Genomic DNA, 25547 nt, shown 5'->3' with positions numbered 1-25547 from the left:
GCAATTAGATCCTGTGTAGTGATAGGTGCATTGAGTTCAGTGTGTGTAATGTTGTCCAAGTACTGGAAACCAGGTGCGAGGGGAGGGACAGAGGTGTCAGTTCGATCACGGACATCCAGGAGGAGAGAGTAATCGAACTGGGGATCGTCTGGGATGGAAAATACATCAGAGAGGTAGGAGGCAAAGTGATTGGCCTTACTAAGGGTGTCAGGGAATGGTGATCATCATGGAGAAGAGGATAGTAGGGGGAGGGTTTAGTTCCGGTAAGGTGATGGAAAGCTGACCAGAACTTGGACAAGTTGATAGGTAGGGTAGCATTTAAATGGGTGCATGTCTGTCGCCAGTCCCGGTGTTTCTTGGCTGCGATCAAATTACGAATATGTAGGTGGAGTTGCCGGTGGCGTCGTAGTGTGTCCGGGTCATGCGTGCGGAGGAAGGCACGGTAGAGACTACGGGATTAACGGAGGAGGAGGATGGCCTGTTGGGGTAAGGTAAGACGGTGTGGGTAGATGGCGACAGTAGGGACGTGGGCCTCCACGGCCTCAGACAAGGAAAGGAGGCGGCATAGGTTACATCATCAGGATGGTGGTAGGTGAAGGGGTGGCTATCGACCTGGTTGAAGAGGGTATCCCAGTAGGCATTCCAGTTGGCACGGGAATAGTCATGGACGTACTTTGGGGGAGGGTCATTACGAGGGTCGGGGCGGGGGCGACGACTGTCTGAAATGGTGAGGAGGAGATGGTCGTTACCAATAGGCTCCAGGACATCCACCGTTATGCATCCAAGGAGGTTAGGGGAGAAAGGATAACATCGGGAGTGGAGTTGGATTTGGGACGGGTGTGCTGGGGGATGGGGATGAGGTCCCCTTGAAGGGAGGAGAGGAACCGATGCCACCGCCATATCTGGGTGGCGGAACGACTATGGATGTTGAGGTCGGCGGCGATCACGTAGGAAGAGAGGGTACGGTCAATGTGGAAGAGGAAGTCAAAGGGAATAGGGATGTTAGGGAGGACATAGATGGTGGCGCAGGTGATGGTAAGGCCAGGGAAAAAGAGACTAAGGATCAGGTGTTCGGTGGGGAAGGGAAGGAGAGGTTGGAGCCGAACTGGGATCTGGCGGTGGTGACCAATGGCAACTTTGCCACGTGCAATCTGGAGGGGATTATTGGAGCAGTGAAGGAGGTAGGGCGATGTGTAGACAGTGTGGTGGGGCTGGAGGAAAGTTTCATTGAGGAGGAAGGTATCCACGCGGTGGGTGCCAAGGATGTGCAGGAAGAGGTTCTTGTTGGCGGAAAGGGAGCGGATGTTGTTGAAAAGGATACAGTGCTGTCGCGCCATGACAGGGATTTAGACAAGGGTGTCAAGATGGGAGAAGATAAAATGGGCCTGGTTGTTGAAGTAGGTGGCATACATTTTTAAGTTGAAAATGGAACGGGCGGCGAGGGAGACCTGTTGGAGGGTGAGAGGGCGCTGGAATGGGTGGACGTTTTGTAAGACAATGGTGAGGAACCTGATGATGTCCTCAGCGGTGGGGGGGGGGGGGGGACAAAGGCAATTGCCAGGAGGGGTGGGAGCGTCCAGAGGACGGACAGGTACAGTGAGTTCAGGAGTGGTCGGAGGGGGTCGGGCTTTACACTTTTGGGAGTAGGTGGGATGGGGGAGATTGCAGGTACTGCAGGAGGGCAGGGATTGTAGGTTAGGGCACTGCCAGAGGAAGTGCGCTTGTCTACAATGTGGGCAGGTAGCGGCCTCGTGGCACTCAGCTGTTGGGTTGCGTTATAGCGCAGACACCTCTGGCAGTGCAGGGATTGAGGAGGGGAATGGGAGGGGTCGACCTTATAGCGCTGGTTGAAGAGGAGGGCACCCTCTGTTAGTGCAGGGGGCGTCCTCGGAGAAAACCCGCATAAGGTGGGTGGGGCCGGCCGAGTTGAAAATGCGGCAAACCGCCCACATCTCCAGGGTGGGATGTGCCTTGAGCTCCGCCAACACCTCCTCCTCCGTGATCGACGGACTGAGCCGAGTGATCATGGCAGTGAGGGCCGGTGGGTGTCGTGGGGGTTGGGGTTGGCAGGTTGGAGATGGAGAAGGAGCAGGGGTGAGGGAAGCGTTGGAGCCAAAACGGGTGCTGGGGAGGTGGGAGACGATGTCAGTAAGGAGGGTAGGGCTGGGGGAGGAGATGAGAACGGAATCCCGTCTGGGAGTGAGGAGAGAGATGGGGGCACCAGGGACGTGTTGATGGAGGAGGAGGGAGAGATTCCGGGCCTCGAGAAGGGAAGGATCCGGACGGGAGAGGAGGTATTTGTATAAACAGGGGGGAGGAGGAGGAGGAGGCGGAGGGAGCAGGGCCAGGTGGAGAGACATCCATGGCATCCTGGGAGGGGGACGGAGGATGGGGCGGGGCCTTTTTGTGAGCGAAGGAGATGGTGGTGCCACTAGGGCGTTTAACGGGGGCAGAAGGGTGGGTGGTGATATGAGGGATGGGAGCTATAGGGAGGTGGCGGGAATGGGCAGGTCCTGGTGTTGGCGCAGCAGACAGCGCCTGAGATGGTGACGGTGAAGGTGACGGCCGGGGCCGCTGCTGCTGCTGCTGCTGGAGGGCGGGCTGGCTGGCGGGCTGGCTGGCTGGACCGCTGCTGCTGGAGGGGTGGCTGGCTGCTGCAGGCTGGACCGCTGATGCTGGTCGGTACCGCTGCTGCCGGCCGGGACCGCTGCTGCTGCTGCTACTCGGCTGGACCGCTGCTGCTCGGCTGGACCGTTGCTGCTTGGCTGTACCGCTGGCTGGTTGGCTGGCTGGCTGGTTGGCTGGCTGGCACCTGAAAAACTAGCGCCTCGATTAGTGCTGGAATGGTACAACTGAAGGGCGGTAACCTTGCGGAGTACCGCCGGAGTGTGGTTGGCTGAGCGAGAGGCAGGCGCTTAATTACTCTACCGGGGGCGCCGCTATTGGCCGCTGGAACCACGTGTTTCACTGTGGCGCCCTCACACTAAAAGCGGCCTAGGAGACACGCCCCGCCACAGCTTATGGCGCGATGGTGCAGAGATCTCTATGGGTCGTCGACGTCCATGACGTCTGGCTCGGATTCAAATTCCGCGGCGCGCGGTACCAGAGTTCGTAAATCTCGAAGAAGATGAGGTAAACAACAGCCGAACATTGGGTTCACGGCTACCGTCCTCGTGACCGACAGACGGTAATCAGCTGATGCAGTAAACCACAACATAGGTATTTTTAAGGACAGGCTGCATAACGTCGACACAAAGTAGACCATCGCCAGGCTTTTACGCACTCTCTCCGAAAGTATCACCAACACGCACACTGAAGCCACAGAGCTGTCGAAATCTCTCCTCCACGCTGTCCGAGGCCATCTGGCGCCGACACTCTTATCTCCAGGCACTCTGGGAAGGACCATGTAAAATTCTAATCGCATTACTGGCACCATTTGAATTAGTGATTAAAATTCTTCTGGGTAATATGCCGCGTCATTTCTAAAAAACTAACAACAACTGATTAGTGAACAGCGAATAAAGCCATCAGACATTATGGTCAGTTTTGACGTCAAGTCTCTCTTCACTAACGTCCCTATTGAGGAGACTATGCGCATTCTACAGGATCGGATCCCACCAGATATCTGCGATCTGGTGCGCTTATGCCTGTCATCAACATACTTCACCTGGCAGGGAAAATATTACGAACAGTTAGATGGTGTGGCAATGGGTTCCCCGCTCTCCCCTGTAGCTGCGGACATCTTCATGGAAGCTTTTGAGCAAACGGCCCTAGCTTGTGCTCCGTTACGTCCCAGTTGTTGGCTACGATATGTGGATGACACATTCGTTATCTGGCCTCACGGTGAAGCGGAATTGGGAAACTTCCTCCAGCACTTAAATAGCCAGCACAAAAATATAAAGTTCACACATGAGACTGAAAACAATGGTACCTTGCCATTTCTGGATGTGGAAGTATATAGAGCTGCGGAAGGTAAACTGGGACACAAAGTGTACCGGAAACCAACTCACACTAATCGGTACCTGCACGCTGAGAGCCACCACCACCCAGCTCAAAAGTATTCTGTTCTGCATACGTTAACTGCCCGAGCCTACCGGATAAGCGATGAAAATAGTATCAAAGAAGAATTAAAGGAGCTACAAAACACGTTTCGTGCCAACGGCTATGATGGCAACATCATAAGAAAGGTAGCTAAAACTAAAGGGAGCAGAACACGAGAAGAAGGCAAAGAAGAGAAGCTTCCAATGGTACACTTACCATATGTAAAAGGCGTCAGTGAACGGCTAGGCAACATCTTCCGCCGACGAGGTTTCAGACCGATTTTTCGAAGCAGTCACAGGATCCACGATATGATAGGTTCCACCAAGGATACAGTCAACCATCTGAACACTGCAGGTGTTTACGAACTACGGTGTGAATGCGGAGCTGCCTACATAGGAGAAACAGGAAGACCTATCAGCTTACGAGTAGCAGAACACGAACGCTACGTACGACTACAACAACACACTAAATCGGCGATAGCGGAACACCACCGTGACTGTGGACAACCTATCAGGTTCCAGGAAGCACGAGTACTGGCGAAAGAATCGTGGATGCGAGAACGCAAAATTCGGGAGGCGATCGAAATTATTAAGCAGCCTGACAACATCAACAGAGAAGACGGCTACAAACTCCCAGCGTCCTGGCTGCCGGCCATCCCAGTCCAACGGGCCGCGAGCGGCCGCGGGGCAGAAGCTACACGGGACACGGACGTATCTACATAAACAGCTGTAGAGCAACTGTCAGTCCACTTCCGCGCACAACAGGAGGAAAACTTGCCGACCAGAAGCGGAACGCTGATTGGCGGTCAGCTACCAATCGATGACGACATGGATATCCACGAATAGCCCCTTTCCTTCCATCTTCCCTTACGTCATGACTAGCCAATCATTTTAGAGGGCCAATTAAAATTCTACAACCGTGACGTCAGACATCGATAGTCTGTAATAAATAGTAGCACCTACCCCATGCAAAACCAGTCGTGCCCTGAGGAAGGCCGTTGCAATTCGGCCGAAACGTCGGTTTTAATTTATTATTGTTGTTAGTTTTTTAGAAATGACGCGGCATATTACCCAGAAGAATTTTAATCACTATGACACCGGCCGCGGAAGCCTACGTTCATATACCATTTGAATTGTTTGCAATAGCATAGGAGGAATCCTGCATTACACTATAACACTGCGCTGCCATAGTAGTCAGTACCATAAGGAGGTCCAGGGTGAAATTTTGGTAAGATTTTATGGGACCAAACTGCTGCGGTCATCAGTCCCTAATCTTAAACGATAGTTATTCTAACTTAAACTGACTTACGCTAAGGACAACACACACACCCATGCCCGAGAGAGCACTCGAATCTCCGAAGGGGGGAGCCTCACGGAGCGTCACAAGACGCCTCAGTGTCAGAGCGGCTACCCCACCCGGCCACGACCAGGGTGAGAGTTCTGGCGGAGATGGAACTAAAATGTAAAGGTTGGCAGTTTGAGTGTTTCAACATCCACACTTGCCCAGTGGCTTGGTGCAAGCTTTAAAAATTTATGTGCATGCAAAAAATATACGAAATAGTATTCGTACCTTCCAATACAAAGTCACACGGCCTACTCTGCACAGTGGAATTACTGCCGTGCCGAACAGGGCAAGTCATTGTGTACCCCACTCTTTTCACTCCGAGATGCATGCGAACGGATGCCACATGACTGAAACCTTATTCCTTCAAAAGACAGGGCCGCAGTGATTGTTCTCAGTACCCATACGCGTAGCTGTTTTCTGCATCTGCTAAGAACAACGTGACTTTGGTGGCGCACAGCGAACAGAACTCGAGTAGCAGCGATTGTTCATAAACTGTACACAACGTAACCAGCATCTCAACATCTACATCTTCGAGTCACATTCTACATCTACATCTACATATATACTCCGCAAGCCACCCAACGGGATGTGGCGGAGGGCACTTTACGTGCCACTGTCATTACCTCCCAGTCCTGTTCCAGTCGCGTAAGGTTCGCAGGAAGAACGACTGCCGGAAAGCCTCCGTGCGCGCTCGAGTCTCTCTAATTATCTAAGGACTTTCCCAATGAATCTCAACCTGGCACCCGCCTTACCAACAATTAATTTTATATTATCATTCCACATCAAATCGTTCCACATGCATACTCCCAGATATTTTACAGAAGTAACTGCTACCAGTGTTTGTTCCGCTATCATATAACCATACAATACAGGATCCTTCTTTCTATGTATTCGCAACACATTACATTTGTTTATGTTAAGTGTCAGTTGCCACTACATGCACCAAGTGTCTATCCGCTGCAGATCTTCCTGCACTTCGTTGCAATTTTGTAATGCTGCAACTTCTCTGTATACTACAGTATCATCCGCGAAAAGCAGCATGGAAGGTTACTACGGCTTACATTCGACGTCAACATGCAATACCTATTCATATGCTGGCCCCAGCACACCATGCGGCATAGAGGTTACGAGAGTATCTGCAGAGACAAACGACAAGACTCGCTGGAAACACGTGGCCAACTCCCTCTCAGCCACCAGTATTTACGATCGCCACCGCGGACCGGAGGGACAATTTATCCACTCAGTTTTAGTCAGTTAGCTCGAGACTGTTATGACAGTTAGTTATAGTCTGTACACCGTGGAGTTCATGCATATCACCGAAATGGAACCAGAGACTGAGTTCTAGCACAGAGACAGCCAGCACATGGCAACCTGGTGGTAGCCGGCCGCGGTGGTCTAGCGGTTCTAGGCGCTCAGTCCGGAACTGCACGACTACTACGGTCGCAGGTTCGAATCCTGTCTCGGAAATGGATGTGTGTGGTGCCCTTAGGTTAGTTAGATTAAGTAGTTCTAAGTTATAGGGGACTGATGACCCCAGATGTTAAGTCCCATAGTGCTCAGGGCCATTTGAACCATTTTTAACCAACCTGGTAGTAAACATTGCGGACTTATACTTCAACAGCATTTAGGCTATTTGAACTACACACAAGAGAGAGCTTGTACCTCAGCATTTGAAACTTCAAGCTAAGTAGCACTTTGTTTACGAAGAAAGAACCCAGTTATAAATTTCGTGCAGTTAGTGTTATAGAAGGAGGATACTGGCCACCTTGCTTCTCTTGGTTCGGCTCTACAGAGACAACGAGACGACGTAAAAGCGGCTAAAGAGAATACAACAGTGGTGACGAGAAAGCTTCAGTGACGAAGAAGTTGCTTGCTTCTCTTCTGTTACAGATTTCAGGGCTTTCTAATTGCAAATTTGTTGTTAAGATCTTGTGTGTATTCCAGGAAGGGAGCTGCAGAACTATTCAATTTTCTCTTTTCAGAGGTTTTGCTTCCTTCTTTTTTGCTATAACTTATTCGTGTAAACCATGGCTAATCCACCATTTCCATTCGCTGCTCCCGTGCCACAGCCGCAGACGGCCAATGTAATGGACCCAACACAAGCTTTTCAGTATCAGAACTGGCAAATTGCAGCCTTGCTAACAATGGTACAACTTCTGGCTGGACAAGCAACGACAGGTGCACGCCGGACCGACCGACATACCCAACAAGTGTTGCTGACCAGCTATTCTACGTTTCGGCAGTTTAACGACAGGGAAGACGAATGGCACGAATACCTGACACAGTTCCATGGTAATTTTGCAGTTCATTGCATTCAAGGTACTGTGAAGCTACAGTACTTTCTTTCGATTGTTCGAGTAGTAGGGCAACCTTCGAACCACCCCACTTTCCCACTTTCCATTGTTGCCAAATTTATTCAAAATAGTGGCGATGACGTCATCCAAGATGGTGGCATGTAGACTTGACAACAGCGCATGACGTCATCCGAGATGGCGGCTTTTGGCGGGAAAATAGGCCAATTGTGCTACGTCCACTAACCAAACCTCCAGAAAAAATGGTGGGAAGTTTGAATTTTGATGGGAAAATAGACCAATTGTTCTGTGTCCACTAACCTAAGCCTCCAGAAGAAAAAATGGCGGGAAAATTTGAGTTCCAAAAGGATAATGCATTCCAAACTGTACTTGTCTTTATTATTATTATTTATCATTTATTAACATTCATTATCATTCATTATCATTTATTATCACTTATTATTATTTATTATTTTTGGCCTGCCTCCACTAGAAAATTCCCTCCAAATTCAAATTCCAGTACAATAATGGCTGCAAAACCTTAGTTTTGTTTATTATTATTCATTATCATTTATTGTGATTTATTATTATTCATTATCATTTATTATTATTATTATTATTATTATTATTATTATTATTATTTATTATAGGCCTACCTCCATTATAAATTTGCGCCAAATTCAAATTCCAACACAATACTCTCTCAAAAACTGTATTTCTATATATTATTATCATTTGTTATTTATTCAAGATGTCCAATTTTCTCGGTGAGAAAGCCATTTTCCTTACATCTGTAACAAAAATCTATCACAAGTTCAAACCCCAACACCATAATCGATCACACATACAGACTTTCTCCATCACTTACCTATCAGATTCGCCTCAAATAATAACCTGCACTTATAGTAACCTAAGTCACATCCTTTGATTTTGCAGGAGGGAAGGGACTGAAGACTATGTCAAGCAGTACAGTCCTCATTTTTTCCCCAACACAGTCAGCACACATCTTTGATATCGCAGTGTAGTCGCCACGATGTCCACCCTTCAACTGAATTAGTTCAAATCCTCGCCACACCCTGGCCAGCGCGCGGAGACACTGCCGACGCCCGTCACGTGAGGCGGTCGCTCGCGCTGGACTGCCGGTACGCTGGGAGCGAGCCCAGCGATCGCTCTTACGTCGTAAACATGTTTTCGCTGGACACGCAGGAACTTGCCGAGTTTGACGTCACAGCGGTGCCTTGTCCATTCACCGCATGTATTCGTCGCCTCCGCACGTTTCCCGCCAAAATTGTTTGCCTCGGAGCTGAATCACACAAGGGTCGACCATTCCCTGCCACACTTTTGGCGCCAAAGTTGTTTTCCTGGGCACGTCCAAACCTGTCGCTCCCAACCGCTCACCGTACACCACGTGTCCTTGTGTGAGCGAGAATGCAGTGCTACACTTTTAGCGGCAAAGTTTGCTCGACAGTGGAATCCGCCATGACTGTATAACAGCATGTTTGGTCGGCACTAGAACGCTCGTTAATTGACTCTCTCTCGCGCACTCGTTATAACTGTACAATTGCTGCACCGCCGGCCCGCTTACGTCACACACCCTTCATACATGCGGCGGACATAGTCTTCTGGAAATATGCTAACTCCCAGATCGCTCATCTAACCTATCAACTACCTAAGTACTTAATTCCATTTCGCTTTTAATCATATTAAATAATTCAATTCACAATTTCATATAGGTATGCAAAGGTGTTCAACTAACTAATTTCAACTACTTTTCGAGGACCAGACAGCCACCTCTTCCTTGGAACCAGCACAGAGTTTGAACTCTGGCAGTAAAGAAACGTCACTTCCGCTTTCTCTACCAACCTACGAAAATTGGAAAGAAAGGGCACTTGTACTAATCTCAGCCACCCGACCGCCACTTCCTCCTAGGAACCAGCACCAAGTTTGAATTCTGCCAGTAAACAAAGCTCACTTGCACTTCCTCCACGTACCTAAGAAAATTGTTGCAAACGTAGCTCATCACCACTAAACTAAGCCACCAGGACTGAACCCCTTCCTACGCGTTTTTGGTAAAAGGACTCACCCTGCACTAGGCCCATGGATGGAGGAACGCATTTACTTTATTTAGGAATGGAGTATATCACACCGACATGTCCCACACCATCCAGACGGGCAAAACACTACAACATAACTCATTTATAATGCTCTAGACACACGCTTGCTGCCAGCCGGTGTGGCCCAGCGGTTCTAGGCGCTTCATTCTGGAACCGCGTGACCGCTACGGTCACAGGTTCGAATTCTGCCTCGGGCATGGGTGTGTGTGATGTCCTTAGGTTAGTTAGGTTTAAGTAGATCTAAGTTCTAGGGGACTGATGACCATAGATGTTAAGTCCCATAGTGCTCAGAGCCATTTGAACCACACGCTTGCTAATTGTAAACAGTTAAAAATAATGCATAGCACAGCCTACAGACATGCGAACCGCTCGTAAATAATGCAAAACATTTAGGTCCAAATAGCCAAACCACTCCTAATTTTCGTAAGTAATTTCAGTGCATAGGCTGAAGGAAGGAGGAAGGAGTGTACTTTATTTATTTGGGACATATATTTTTGAAACTTTTGGCTCTCATAGGTTTCGATATGTAAGGCAGGTTCTGAACTCCAGTAGTGCACTACACTTGGCATCAAAAACACACCCTTCAAGATATTCATTCCAGTTCAGACCTGCAACTCCTCTACAGATAAATTTGTCCAGTTATTTGTCGACTCACTCATAGTCTGACCCTATTGCCGTTACTGTGCAAAAACCGCTCAGACTGCGCTGTGCTGCTCGGGGAACTAAGAAAGGACTGCACTATTTTTATTTCAAGCCCTTTTATTTAGTCATGGGGTATATTTGTCACACAACACCCACATTGATCCGATTGTGGTCATCTGACAACTCCTAATTTCACCATACAATACCAAACTGCTCTTAAATAATGCAGTACACAATATCCGCAGACGAGCTCTGTACTCTTAAACTCTCCAAATAAAGCACAGCACAGTGCACAGACATGCTGGCAAAATAGTGCAACAGAAGCGCCCAAACACCCCCAGCTGCCAAACCGACGAAAAGTCTCTGCTCATCCTCCCCCAAACATGATCACAACACAGTCGCATTAGTGCGTGAAATTGATATTGCCTATGCGCCTTAGATTACACTCCAGGGCAGGCCGTGCACGCGTGCGGTTGGCGGGAGAAGGGGTTCCAGAGCCTCCACCCAAGTTTAGCTTCCGCGCTCGCTCGTGACAGCCGAACAGAAAGGGCACTCTCCTCTGACATACGTGAAAGCTGCATTGTTCTTATCATGTTTACAGCTGGCGTCTCAGGTCTGGACCTGCCTTCATGTATATTGTCAGAATAGCGCATAGCTCGTCGACACACATGAATAACAACGCTGCGAAAAACTTACTGTGGTCACGGAAAACCGATCATTCTGTTCTGTGCTACATGGCCGTTTAATGATTGAAACACTCTATTTATTTTTTCAAACAACTTATTTAACCATACAGTATATCTGGCACACTATCACAAAACACCCACCCAGATTTGCCCTAGGCCATGTCGCACAGCCCACAGACACGCACCCAGTCATAATTTCAGTACACACAATAGCAAACTGCTACTAAATAATTCTTCACACAGATGTGTAGATACACTCAGTACTCGTAAACTATCCAAATAATGCGTAGCAGAGCCTGCACATCCACTCGCAAAATAACTCAGCAGACGTGCTCAGGTATCCCCTCTGGCACCCTGCCCACAGGATCGTAAAGTCACGCATCCGCCTGATTTCAGACCTCACACAGCCCCTGCTCGGTTTCCGCAAGCTTGAGTTTGCACGGTCGACGCGCTCGTCAGCTGTCAAAGCACACACAGACGCCTGTTCAGGAACGCGATCCATCACAATCCTGAGCCGCGACCACCAAACGCGGGTGAAAGTCAACTTTATATCAACGAAGCATGATTCCAAAGCGCAGCCTCCATACGCTAGACACATCATAGCAGCACATGTCTTTGCCTCCTATGACACAATAGCACACTGCGCATTGCTCCTGTCATGATATTACACGGCCTTTTAACTAAACATAACTACACGTCCCTGCTCTCGCCTCATCGCGTAACCAGCCATCTAAAACCTCAATATTATTCTTACTTTGCAACATTTTTTTTAAAAAATAAGCTCTAATTTACTCCTCCCACCGCACTTAACGTCACACCTGTCTCACCATCAACATACGCAAACATCCTCAACCCTATCTTGACGCTCATATATAACCCCACAAACCTTGTCCTTCAATCAATTTACCATTCTCATCCCATCTTTTCGATTTACAAACTTAGCCTCTATCTAAACACCAATCAACTCATCTTTCTCGCACTTTCAACAGTAAAATTAGTTTTAAGCACATGGCGAAGTACCAAAAGCAATTAAAGAGTCAACTTTTTATACAGAGCATCAAGCACATGCGATACTCACACTTATATTCAAAGCCTGGTCCATATTTACCACCTCCACATTGAATTAAATATTGTTACCATTGTCGCAACATTCTGCCAGCGCTCGATTTGGACCTTTTTTCCGCTCTTAGCTGTTGTCACTAGCGGCCGAATATCACTATCTATAGATTGCATAAATTTCCACATAAAAAAATCTCACGCCGCCGTTTAGAGGCTCCTATATCCGAACACATAGCATCATTCAACAACTATCACCTGCTGTTGTCTAATAACTCATCCATCAAGTCTGGGGGCTAGGTCACCCCTTCCTTTCTTTCTACCGTTCTTTCTTCCTTTCAGCAGGAGACAGCTCTTTTTTACAGTGGTAGCTAAATTGGGTCATCAACTTAACATCACCAATCGCGAAACATATTTTCAAATACGTAAACACTTTTACTCAATTACACAGCGTTCCTGCTGAGGACATGACCCTCAATATTACAGTTCTTAATCCAGTAGCCACCAAAACAGGTACTTAATGCTCAATCTAATCCCACAGCACCTTACAAAGTGAGCGGCATGTCAAAGCCAGATAACTGTCCATCTAAACAGCCGTCCACTCAGCCCCAGGACCAGCATGCTGAAGTAGGCTCTCTCTATACCTGCTCTCCAGCTATTGTCTCACGACATACAGTGCTCAAATGGATTCCTGAACAGCGCCGATCTCTATCTCCCCCTTGCATCTCCAACAGGACATGTAAACAATGTCTCCCCCCAGCCTGCGAACACGACAGCATTCACCCTTCACTGACAATTTCCACTCACAAATCTTAAACACTCGCATATATGAAACTATATTCACTCCTGCCAAAACTCACTTAATAATAAAAAAGCATTCTCCCTTTCTAAGCATAGATGAGTGTGCATTTATCTTAACCCATCTGACCTCTGCAATTTAAGTCGGAGAAAGACATATCTGTTACCTTCTGCTACCTGCCTATAAACAGAATGATTTCAGTTACTACAACAGGACCTTGTTTTGACCATTCGTTGGAAAAGGGCAATGTTTTACGTTCCATTCTAGATACAAGTACAACAGATCATCAATATCCTGTCATCCTTATCCTCTACCATCAAACAGTGAAAAAAAGTTACCAGCTATAAAAGCTCATCATATTTACAAGTCGCGAAGGCACCAATGCGATCCACCTTCAGCGCGGACAAACGGAATTCACAACACTGTCCCCGAATAACTCAGAGTGCGACCATCCAAGAACTCCTAACAGCTCGCCAAGTCTGACACCTCAAACTGCAGATGCCTATGTGAACAAGATCATATTAAATATACACACATTGCAGAGACCACTTTAAAGTTTGATCACCCATACTCTAAGTGAATGAGATGCTACCTCTGACCCTTGATCAACCAGTGTTTTAGAACACGCTTTTGCAGACTGTCAAACAATTCGTCTTCCTGCCTCGACTTCGAAGTCCGTGTCTGATTGTAAACAGAAATTAACACTGACTAATGCACTGCCTCTCACAGGAAACTATACCTTCCGCCTTTTAAATCATATTCTTACAGTCGACAGCATAACATTTAATGATATTAAATAAAGGACAGCCGTAACACAAGGAAACTAGAAGAGCCTGGTGGTGTTGTGGTGACAGATGGGATGGATAAGACACCACCGATCTGCTGTAATATTATCCATCACAGCTGATATCGCGAAAAATTTTACAGTACGTCCAACACTGACCAATCATGTGACAGCTTGTTTTCCTAATTTCAGTATCATAGCTAAACCATACCTCCTCTACTTTGAAAGTATCATTGCGAACATTCATAGATGACTGCTCAGCACGACCATTCACTCTTAATTCTCGAACACATAAAAACGATCAAAGTATACCAGACAACGCTATATATATTTCTAAGACCTCACGCATAGGACTCGATTAATCTTTCTGCGTATAGTGGTCACAGAGCTATCTCGCCCTCTTACATTAAAAGACCATCCTCACCTCGGCGTTAACCAACCTACCCCGCAACATCAATACCCAATTATTATTACTCTAGCAGACGAATACAGCTAACTCCACCTCTCTTGACAGGATAGAGCTTTCCTAGTCCTGACCCCTCCACGTGCACAGCATTTCTCGAAATGTAACCAAGTCTTGCAGCTTAGCAGACCATATCGATTTATAGTAAGAAATCTCAAAGTGCCTTAATTTAATAGCATACAGTTAAGAGGAACAAAAACGGAGAGATATTTATACACAAAGTAGTTCGACACATTTTAAGTAAATCATGCAATCTATCTTGTGTAAAATATTGTTCCAGAGTCCAGGATCGGTGCATCGTATGTTCTAGTAGGAGAAAGAGAGAGGGCGAGAGAGAGAGAGAGAGAGAGAGAGAGAGAGAGAGAGAGAGAACATAAACACACACACTCCTAAGGCTAGAGCTTTCAGCACTTAAAAACCGGTGATAACCTTAGATCGCTTACTTTTCCGTCCAGACAGACATACATCATTCTTCCCGGCTCCCCTACGCTGAGCTATCTCTCCCCCAATCATAAAACTTTTCCTTCCTATGATACGAGACCAATGTAGCCCTGCGGACACGTCTAGTGTCCAATGATCACATCCGATCACGAGTCACAAATTATACTATAACTCCATCAGTTCTACACTCCTGGAAATGGAAAAATGAACACATTGACACCGGTCTGTCAGACCCGCCATACTTGCTCCAGACACTGCGAGAGGGCTGTACAAGCAATGATCACACGCACGGCACAGCGGACACACCAGGAACCACGGTGTTGGCTGTCGAATGGCGGTAGCTGCGCAGCATTTGTGCACCGCCGACGTCAGTGTCAGCCAGTTTGCCGTGGCATACGGAGCTCCATCGCAGTCTTTAACACTGGTAGCATGCCGCGACAGCGTGGACGTGAACCCTATGTGCAGTTGACGGACTTTGAGCGAGGGCGTATAGTAGCCATGCGGGAGGCCGGGTGGACGTACCGCCGAATTGCTCAACACATGGGGCGTGAGGTCTCCACAGTACATCGATGTTGTCGCCAGTGGTCGGCGGAAGGTGCACGTGCCCGTCGACCTGGGACCGGACCGCAGCGACGTACGGATGCACGCCAAGAACGTAGGATCCTACTCAGTGCCGTAGGGGACCGCACCGCCACTTCCCAGCAAATGAGGGACACTGTTGCTCCTGGGGTATCGGCGAGGACCATTCGCAACCGTCTCCATGAAGCTGGGCTACGGTCCCACAACCGTTAGGCCGTCTTCCGCTCACGCCCAAACATCGTGCAGCCCGCCTCCAGTGGTGTCGCGACAGGCGTGAATGGAGGGACGAATGGAGACGTGTCGTCTTCAGCGATGAGAGTCGCTTCTGCCTTGGTGCCAATGATGGTCGTATGCGTGTTTGGCGCCGTTCAGGTGAGCGCCACAATCAGGACTGCATACGACCGAGGCACACAGGGCCAACACCCGGCATCATGGTGTGGGGAGCGATCTCCTACACTGGCCGTACACCTCTGGTGATCGTCGAGGGGACACTGAATAGTGCACGGTACATCCAAACCGTCATCGAACCCATCGTTCTACCATTCCTAGACCGTCAAGGGAACTTTTTCTTCCAATAGGACAATGCACGTCCGCATGTATCCCGTGCCACCCAACGTGCTCTAGAAGGTGTAAGTCAACTACCCTGGCCAGCAAGATCTCCGGATCTGTCCCCCATTGAGCATGTTTGGGACTGGATGAAGCGTCGTCTCACGCGGTCTGCACGTCCAGCACGAACGCTGGTCCAACTGAGGCGCCAGGTGGAAATGGCAATGCAAGCCGTTCCACAGGACTACATCCAGCATCTCTACGATCGTCTCCATGGGAGAATAGCAGCCTGCATTGCTGCGAAAGGTGGATATACACTGTACTAGTGCCGACATTGTGCATGCTCTGTTGCCTGTGTCTATGTGCCTGTGGTTCTGTCAGTGTGATCATGTGATGTATCTGACCCCAGGAATGTGTCAATAAATTTTCCCCTTCCTGGGACAATGAATTCACGGTGTTCTTATTTCAATTTCCAGGAGTGTATATAAAAATGATAGTTATTAGCAGCCGGTAGATCCTAGAAGCAAACAAATACGAATACAGCAGCGTCCAACATGTGAAAACTACAAGTCATCCCGTCACCAACTCTGTAAACACCCATCTGTCGGGTAAGTGTGTACACAATGATTACAGATCCTCACAAATACCCACAGCTAACTTAGTTATGACGCTGAAGTTTCAATTTTACACCAAGCATGCGACAGGGTGGGGATCCCGTAAATCAAAGTGCGTTTAGAGGATTGTGTCAACTTTCATCACACATCAGATGGAAGTCCTCCGATGACCAATGGGTTCACCGTTAACCATCGCAAGTAGACAGTGCTTTAAACCACATACGGAACACGTAGCCGCATACCTCTAGAACACAGGCCATAGCATGCGACTAAAGCATCCAATTTGAATACTGGAAAAAAAATCAACCTTCAGCAACTTGTCCTTTCTCTAGAATTAATGAGTCAACGTTTGAATCGTACCTAGTTGCAGCTCTGTCTCAATCGATCATCATGTACACTCTCTGTTATCATTCAACACAGATGTGAGTAATTTTAGACGTGAATGATTCTCTGTTCTCTTGAAAAGCATCAGATACAGTATTCAACTCGCGTGTATCACTGCTATCTCAGTAGACATAGACTATAATACGAACACAACGAGAAAAAATTGAGTACCTTCCTTATTCCGCTCGCTTCGATGTTATCGTTTTCCTACATTCCTCTTGTTGCCGCATACTTGACTCCATGTACAAAATCCCCCCTGCGAACCAGAATATAAGCAAGTACGTTCTCATTTTCACCGCATTTCGGTGTATATTAGGTTAGTTTACACCTATGAGCTTATCAGTTTTCGAATTTCTTTCGATTTTATGTCAGATCCATCTACGCGACTGCGACATAAGCTATCGTTCCGTTTTCTAAAATTGCCTGTAAATGTAACCAAGGCGTATCCATTCGCCTCCACATTCGAAGAGCGCTTGCTCTGTTTTCTGTATCTCTATGATCGATGACATCGAAGCGAGCGGAATAAGGAAGCTAGTAATTTTTTTCTCGTTGAGTTCATATTATAGTGTATGTCTACTGAGGTAGAACCAACATCAAAACCACAGAACACTGTGTATCCTATGATACGACATTACAGTCTATGGTGCCAGTGAACTTGAACTAAAAGTAACTGGTGTTACCGGTAATAGTACAATATTTTTAGTACCTATTTTTGTAATGAGAAAAAAATTAAAGTAATTCATATCATATGGGCTGTAAACTGAAATTGAGGAAAAAAGATGTAACCCATGGAATTTAATTCTTATAACATACAGAACGACAACCTGTAACTGCAGTAGTATAACTATTTGTATAAGCTGTATGTAAGTGATTGTATATTATAAAAATAAACTTTTAGAGTTGTTTAAAAAAGTAATAAACTATTACTCAGGCCCACCACATTCTCTTCGCATAACTTCGTATTATTTCAGCATTGCTATACATTTGAAATAAATTCAACTAAAAGTCTGTGTTAGTTACAGGAAAACCATTTAAAATAAGAACAAGGCCTCGCTTTTCCTGCACATGCGTTAATTTGCGTTATCAACACCAAGCATCCTAGCTTTAATGACGCCATACTAAATTCTGCAAACATATTAGCATACCAGGGGCTTTTTGAGTATGTGGGTGATGACTATCCCACCTAAATATGCTATCCAATATTACCATAATTAATAACTACCTTCAAGAGTCATATGTTAATTAACACAATTATCAGCATAGTATTGGCCATTTTCTGTAATTTGCTGTAACTGATTTTTATACAAATACCTATTCTAAGTACGAGGCTAAAAGCATTGCTACGAGGAAACACGTGTTGCACTACCTTCTGTGTGCCTTTACATTATCTATTCCACTAAAGTCTTATTTGTGCAAACCTCAGCCTATGCTCAGAACGTACACACACACTTCTAAAGAGTCGCTGATTACTAAAGTATTGACTCGTTGACTAAATACAGACTAATAACTTTTTGGGATTGGTCGATATAAAACGATAGGCGGACACTAGGTCTAATGTCGTGTGTAAACCAGTAAATGGCGAGTATCTCGACACCACTGCGCTAACACACTCCAAGCATCCAGTCAGCACTCTTAGGTAGAATAAAGTAAGACATGTAAGTACAGTTAAGCCGAGACGGAGAACTCCAATACATTCATTGCAAAGCGTAGTCCTGTCTCCAAATTAGTTTCTTCTGAGACATTAGATGATTTTGCATCTTTAGTTCTACAAAAAGGCTGAAAGTGTTAGTCCATCCACACCTCTAGGCAAATTGTGTGTGACTGAGGGCTGTAGTATTTAAAATGTTATCCATTATTACTAATAAATAATGGCTCAAAACGGCTGCCTTCAAATTCCTTATATACATAAATGCAATTTCGAAAAAAAAGTATTAGACACTTTTCTGTAACCATTTCACAAGTATCTATTCTAAATACTAAAATGTATACGAAATAGACTATTTCTATGACTTAACATGTCAGCAGAATTCTTTTGTGTGTCCATTACTTTGGTCAGAATATAATGGAGGAAACGCCCGAACACTTTGCCTCAGATGCGGGCACGAGTGGCGCGATGAGATTACAGCGACAAAACTGTCATAAACCCCTACTGGTGAGTCATCCTATTTCAGCAATAGGTGCATCGGAAATAAATTTTACGCTAAGTGCTGTAATGCTTACGGCTTCTGCAAACACAGTGATAAATGAGTACATCCCTCCATTACTGTTTATTGGTATTTCGCACGACTGATCAGAGATTACCGCAGTCACAAACACCATCAGATTCATATGTACAGTCAGGCTCAAAAGTATCCGAACGACATGAATTGCATTTCACCTGATTCGTAATCGCTCCTTCGAACAGTTGCTTAACTATTGAAAATGGTTCCAACAAGTCACCACTAGAAAACTCGGCTCTGTATCGCAATAACCCAAGATGTAAAGTAATACCACGACACTACAAATATCAGGAAATACCTTATCACAGATAAGAATGTCCTTCGGGCTTGTAAGCTCATTTTTTATTGCAATAAATGACGTACCTGGAATGTTACCACTCTCATTACTACGTCAGATAGGTGATGCACGTAGTTAAGATCGTCGTATTCATGATTTCCACTTCAAAGAAACATAAGGTACTTGTTATTTAACACAAAATGAGATTAAAAATTTAAGTTATTCACGAGCAGCTAGTTGAGAGTATGTATGAAGTTCAAATGACACGACTAACCGTCTCGTTCTCCATATGCACTCAAACCCAGGTCGTGCAGACTGAGATTTTGTGACTGACTGAAACTAACAGTCATTCCTGACTAGGCATACAGAGAGTGATATACCTCGAATTTAAGCAGTATAAGTTAACAAATATCAACTTTACATTTTTAATGTATTATTTTTATGTATTGTATTGTATTATTGTATTGTAATGTATTATTTATTGTCCATGTTAACGAACTACGAGAGATGTTAAATATTGCTTCTTCACAAGTAACGTACTTGAAATGCCGTGAGGTAAAGCTTTGTGTTGGACAGGGATTCGAACCCAGAACGTAACTGGATTGTTATCGAAGCACAATCAACTGTGACATATCCGATTTTCTTGGTAGTAGCTAGATGTTTGAACTGAAAGGGTGAGAGGAAACATCAGTTTTTTTGTTCCCAGGACTCCAACCCGGCACCTATCGCTATTCTATTCTAGAGAAAACTAACGTTAAATATTGGTTTGTTACACCAGCATTGACATGTGAGAAGTTTTGAACTAGAAATAATGTGACGAAGAGTTCAGTGCTGACTGGGAATCGAACCCCACCCATATTATTGTTGGCTACACACAAAGAGGCGTCAGCTACCGAATTTATCTCCACCAGCAGCTCGGAATAACATCCTTGAACTTACAAAAAAATGGTTCAAATGGCTCTGAGCACTATGGGACTCAACTGCTGTGGTCATCAGTCCCCTAGAACTTATAACTACTTAAACCTAACTAACCTAAGGACATCCATGCCCGAGGCAGGATTGGAACCTGCGACCGTAGCAGTCGCACGATTCCGGACTGCGCTCCTAGAACCGCGAGACCACCGCGGCCGGCCTTGAACTTACAGAAATCTTGCAAATAGTTATATGTCTCACAGGGAGCCAAAAACGTCCGATGTCAGCGTTGATAACGAATGAAAATGCATTAAAAATCAAAATTATTATCCAACAGTAGGTAGGTGTTCTCATGCTAGAGCTTGATAATACATAATGAAAACCTCAGTGCTGGGCGAGGATTCGAACTCATTCACGCGCAATTGTTGAGATGTTGAGGAATCTGCAGTTTTGAGCAAACAACAAATTGTATTCGAGCAGTATTGTCACGAAGTGATCAAATTCCGCGTTAAGGGTGGTTGCGTCCCCAGTTCAGAACCAATTTTTTTAATACAACAGCTCAAATAAAAGATGTAATAAGTGTCCTGTGACCCTACATAGCCTTTGTTCCATCACCAGAAATAAATAACTACCACAGGAAAGGTTACTGGTGATAGAGTTCCCAAATTTCTCCACTCCTGACTTTATTGTGGTTCAACGTAACGTCTACTTGGTAGAGAAGGAATATCAGGTTTAATGTGAATTTCAGACCACAGTGCCATTATACCTTCTTGACTTGGCGTAGCCAGAAGAGAATAGAATCAGTCACTCCCTACTAAAAAGTCGGAATCGAACCAGGCCAATAGCAAAGTAACCTAGCATCAATCCAACAGACCACCAAACAGTCTCCTCTGAAACTCGTTTTTCTATTATAACACTCGATGAGTATTCTGACACACAGGCTCCCTGTAGTGGTTTGCACCATGTTCAGTACATTCATTTACTTGGTTGACCGAACAGCCATGTACTAGCTGCCTCGGTAGCCAGTGCATACATACTACTCTATTTGGTAAGTACCGAAATAAAATCACGTAACTGCCACCTACACAGAACTTCCAACAGTGTAGGATGCAGAAATTTAAATAGGAAGTGTTCCTTTTCATTTGAGCAACTCTATTGCGCTATCGGTTTGTTGAAAACGTCGTGCAGTGCAAACGAGAAGCTGTAACTGCCTGTTTCTCAGAAGTCTATATCTGGCCATCTGTATTATCTCACAGCACTATGGAATGCGGACTTTCTGGAAGAACTGTTGCTGACTTCTGGAGATGTGATAGCTTCATGACGGATATTAGCGTAACGGTAAGCGTCGCGCACTGTAGCTAAGACGTCGTAAGTTCTATTTCATTTGCTGCAACATTTTTTAAAACGCCATTCTGCTGTCTGCTGATGTTATGAATTTAAAGGAACTTTGAACATAATCACCTTCACTTTTCAACCCAAATTAGTCGCATGTGAAAAAGGGCTAAATCCTGCGACATTTTGTTCTTATCAGGCTTAATAGACGACCAGGCAGCAGATGCATCTCGAAGCTTTTCTATTATGTATGGGGAGAGCGCATCATGCCCAAATAGTCAGGAAAGTATATTCTACATTATCTGTCGTCTGGTAGTGGCATTTTATTCTTCTATAAACCTTGTTCGAGAGCTTTAACTCAGAACAAGTTATCTATATGCATGTAATCAATAAACTGCATGAGAATTGTCAGACTCTTATAGATAACATCAGAGAATTCGCATATATCGTTTACGATTAACTTCTCTCTCATGTTTACTATTTTTTCAACGACACTGAAAGAAACCATAAGAAAAGTGTGCACTGTATTATAAGAAATGAAATAAAACTACCCACAATAACCATACAACGTAAGTCTGTTTTCATAAAACTGAGTGTCGGTACACAAGTGTGCCTCTATCGGCACGAATTAGTAAAATACTACTCGCTTGGTTTCGATTGGGTCTATGTTTAATGGGTATGCTGTGTTATACCCAACAGGTATGCAAATGTGGCATTTCATAAATGATGTGTGTGTGTGTGTGTGTGTGTATGTGTGTGTGTTTGACAGAGAGAGAGAGAGAGAGAGAGAGAGAGAGAGAGAGAGAAATAAAAAAGAATGAGAGGGGAGGATAAAAAATTGTTGTAAAGAAATAGAATACTGGTATGTAAAGAAATATTTCATTGAAATGACACGTTCCACATCAGCACGAAATGTTGTATTCAAGATCTATGGAACATGTATCAGTGTAATCTTATCATATCATATTTCTGACTAGCCGTGAAGAGTGGTGAATTACCGAAATTTTCGCCAATATCAGTAACCAAATCTAAACTTGAAAATAAAAGACGTCAGTTCTTTTAATAAACTGGCACTCCTATCAAGACCCCTTCATCCCTGTTAATTAACCACGAACGATGTCAGATATATTTCCATTCAGAAGCAATAAAGTGTGTATCCCTTTAAAGACGAAGCGCATGATGTGAAGTTCTGTGATGGAGATACGAAACCAACCCGTAATCGGATTGGTAACTAAGTAAAATCAAATGTTACGTATCGGTTTTTCTTATCAGGTGCTAGGTGTTTGAATCTAAAATAAGGATACATATTTTTGTGCCTGAGCGACCTTCGAACTGGACTCCTATGGTTCTTCTATATAGTTAACGAATATAGCTTAAGTATTAATTGCTTCCTCGCAAACAGTATGATGTAAGCGTGTTTGACCAGAATTTATTGGTTACACATGAAAAGACATTAAAAAAGCACGTTAAAATTCACTAGCAGGCCGGTGTGCACATGATAGGGCTCGAAATGAAATTATGAATATTTTTGTACTGAATCAGGATTCGGACCCACATACTTACCTTTGGAGGAGACCTAGAGAAGATTGCAGTCTTGGGAAAAGGAGCGAAATGATTGAACTATACTGTCCCGGGAGATTCAGATCCTCGAAAGAGGAGATACGAATTAGAGTCACAGACCAGCACCAAATTTCTCAACGTCTGTAGTTCAGTCATGTACAAGTAAAATAAGAGCCCTGTTCCTGTAAATGGCAATCGGTTCATCAAATAAAACAACATTTTCTAATGTAAGTTACTTTACTGGCGACAGTATTTGTGTTTACCATGACCAACTATATCATTCCCCAAAGAAAACCCGGCTTTGTCCAGTTGGGAATTAAGGAACGAGTTGTTTAATTGCGAATTCTGGATTATAACATATTTCTCTTGAGATTGCCAGAGGTAAAGTAAATCTGTTAGTGCCTCTCAAAAGTAAATGCCTGAACCCATGCATAGCAATTGTGATAGTTCGTTCCACCAGACTATTGTGGTCACATTTCCCAGCACCAGGAGTGCGTTGTAACGGATGATGTGCTTAGCTTACAGAGTTAGTCACGGTGGAATAAATGCGAGTCTATTAAATGGTTAAGTAGGAGCATCTTCTGACGTGGAGATTATACTATTCTGACGTCAGCAGGATGTAAAGACCCTCCTAGGCATCATCTCCTCGATGTGAAGCCATTTTGAAATTTTCACTAATTCAGGAAATTTCTTACTTCGAGAAAATCCACTGTGAAGTGTGAAGTTACCAGATAATTCGCTTATTACCGTCATTATTACTATCATTTTCTTCATACCATTGGTGGAACACATGTGCTTGAAGTTCATTTAAGGCCTTTTGGTCATTATAAAAGTAGTTGCCCAAGAACAGGTTCTATCCCTGTCTATGGAATGCGATTCATGTTAATAACAAACATCAGCAATTACTCGTAGATTACATTAAAAGTAAAGTAATTGATGAAGGCGTTACTTGATAACAAATACGTACCCCCTTTCTTCATTCACATGCGCTTAGAAATGGCTGTCGAACACTGCCAAACCAAAAGTCAACGGATCTTACTGCCTTCCGATATACGTCGCTGACAGTTCTTCCATATGATTTGGTCGACGTGAAGTGTTTCAAGTTGTGTATGACAGAAAATGTTTTAGAAAATCAATTGTTTTCCTTTACAATAAACGGAAAGATTTTCATTCTAAGCTATCCAAGTTCAAAATTTTCGCAATATTAGTTCAAATTTAATATTCGCTTCAATAATGTAGGAAAGTATTTCACAGTTGCAAAACCTGCATCTGACTCATTGTCCATACAGTTAGTCGCTGACCATAAATTCTAGCTCAGAGTGACACCAGTTTAAATAACCTAATGTAGCGAAGACTGTTTGCCAGTGTTCTTTCTCATCGTAAAACATGGAATTCACTCGTATGGCTCCATAAATACACTGTAACAGTAATTTCTGTGTGTATATAATGCATACGGATAATAGAATTTAGTGGTGCTCTTTCTTCCACTTCTGTACAACATGTTTGTGTTTTCATACTGCAGCTTTGATACCAGTAAACGTAAGTAACCGGCCGAGCACTGTCACCGTTCGAGTTGTCAAGGTGGTAGACGACGATGCTGTCGACCCCAGTTACAATCTTGGTCATAGCTATGTTTCAGTGCCTTTCTGCGTACTTCAAGATGTACTTTTATACACTTAGTACGCATCCAGGCCGAGCAAGGTGGAGCGGTGGTTAGCACAATCGACTCGTATTCGGGAGGACGACGGTTCATTCCCGAATCCTGCCATCCTGATTTAGGTTTTCGGTGGTTTCCCTAAATCGCTCCTGGCAAATGCCACGATGGTTGCTTTGAAAGAGCACGGCCGACTTCCTCCCCTGTCCTTCCCTAATCCGGTGAGACCAATAACCTCGCTGTTTGGTCTCTTCCCCCAACAATCCAATCCAATCCTACGCATCCAAACTGATATCTGAAAGAGCTGTATATAGCAACATGAATCAGAAATGTTTTTCGTGCAATATATCAGACAATACGTCAGTGCAGCAAGATTTCGTTTGTGTGTTGCGCATGGTCAGAGGGCAAACTTCAAATCAGCAACAAACACACTTCGGGCGTTTGTTTATCAGAAGGGGATGCACGACATGCGCCGCTAGCTTCATGTCAGGATATTATTGGCTGCAGGCAAAAAGTCGTTTACATTTCCTCCTTTTTGTCTGACGTACTGTGGAGATCAATCAGATCGCTTCACACATTTCCTGTGTAAATCTGTACTGGTCTGACTAGGGACAGTATGTCAGGATGATGGCACGTTAACAGTACTGTAACACTTATAACACGCTCATTTCCGGCTTCTGTGTCGGGTTATGTGCAGGGGTAGGCCTTCGGACTAATTTGGCATATCCATTATTCAATAGGCAAATTTATTCCACATAAAATAATTTTGCTCGTTTGTCAGCTGTACATAACATCTATGTGTGTTTGTG

Source organism: Schistocerca gregaria, chromosome X, assembly GCF_023897955.1.
Source record: "Schistocerca gregaria isolate iqSchGreg1 chromosome X, iqSchGreg1.2, whole genome shotgun sequence".
NCBI classification, from domain to species: Eukaryota; Metazoa; Arthropoda; class Insecta; order Orthoptera; family Acrididae; genus Schistocerca; species Schistocerca gregaria.
The sequence above is the reverse complement of the archived record's forward strand: the minus strand, read 5'-3'. Positions refer to the sequence as shown.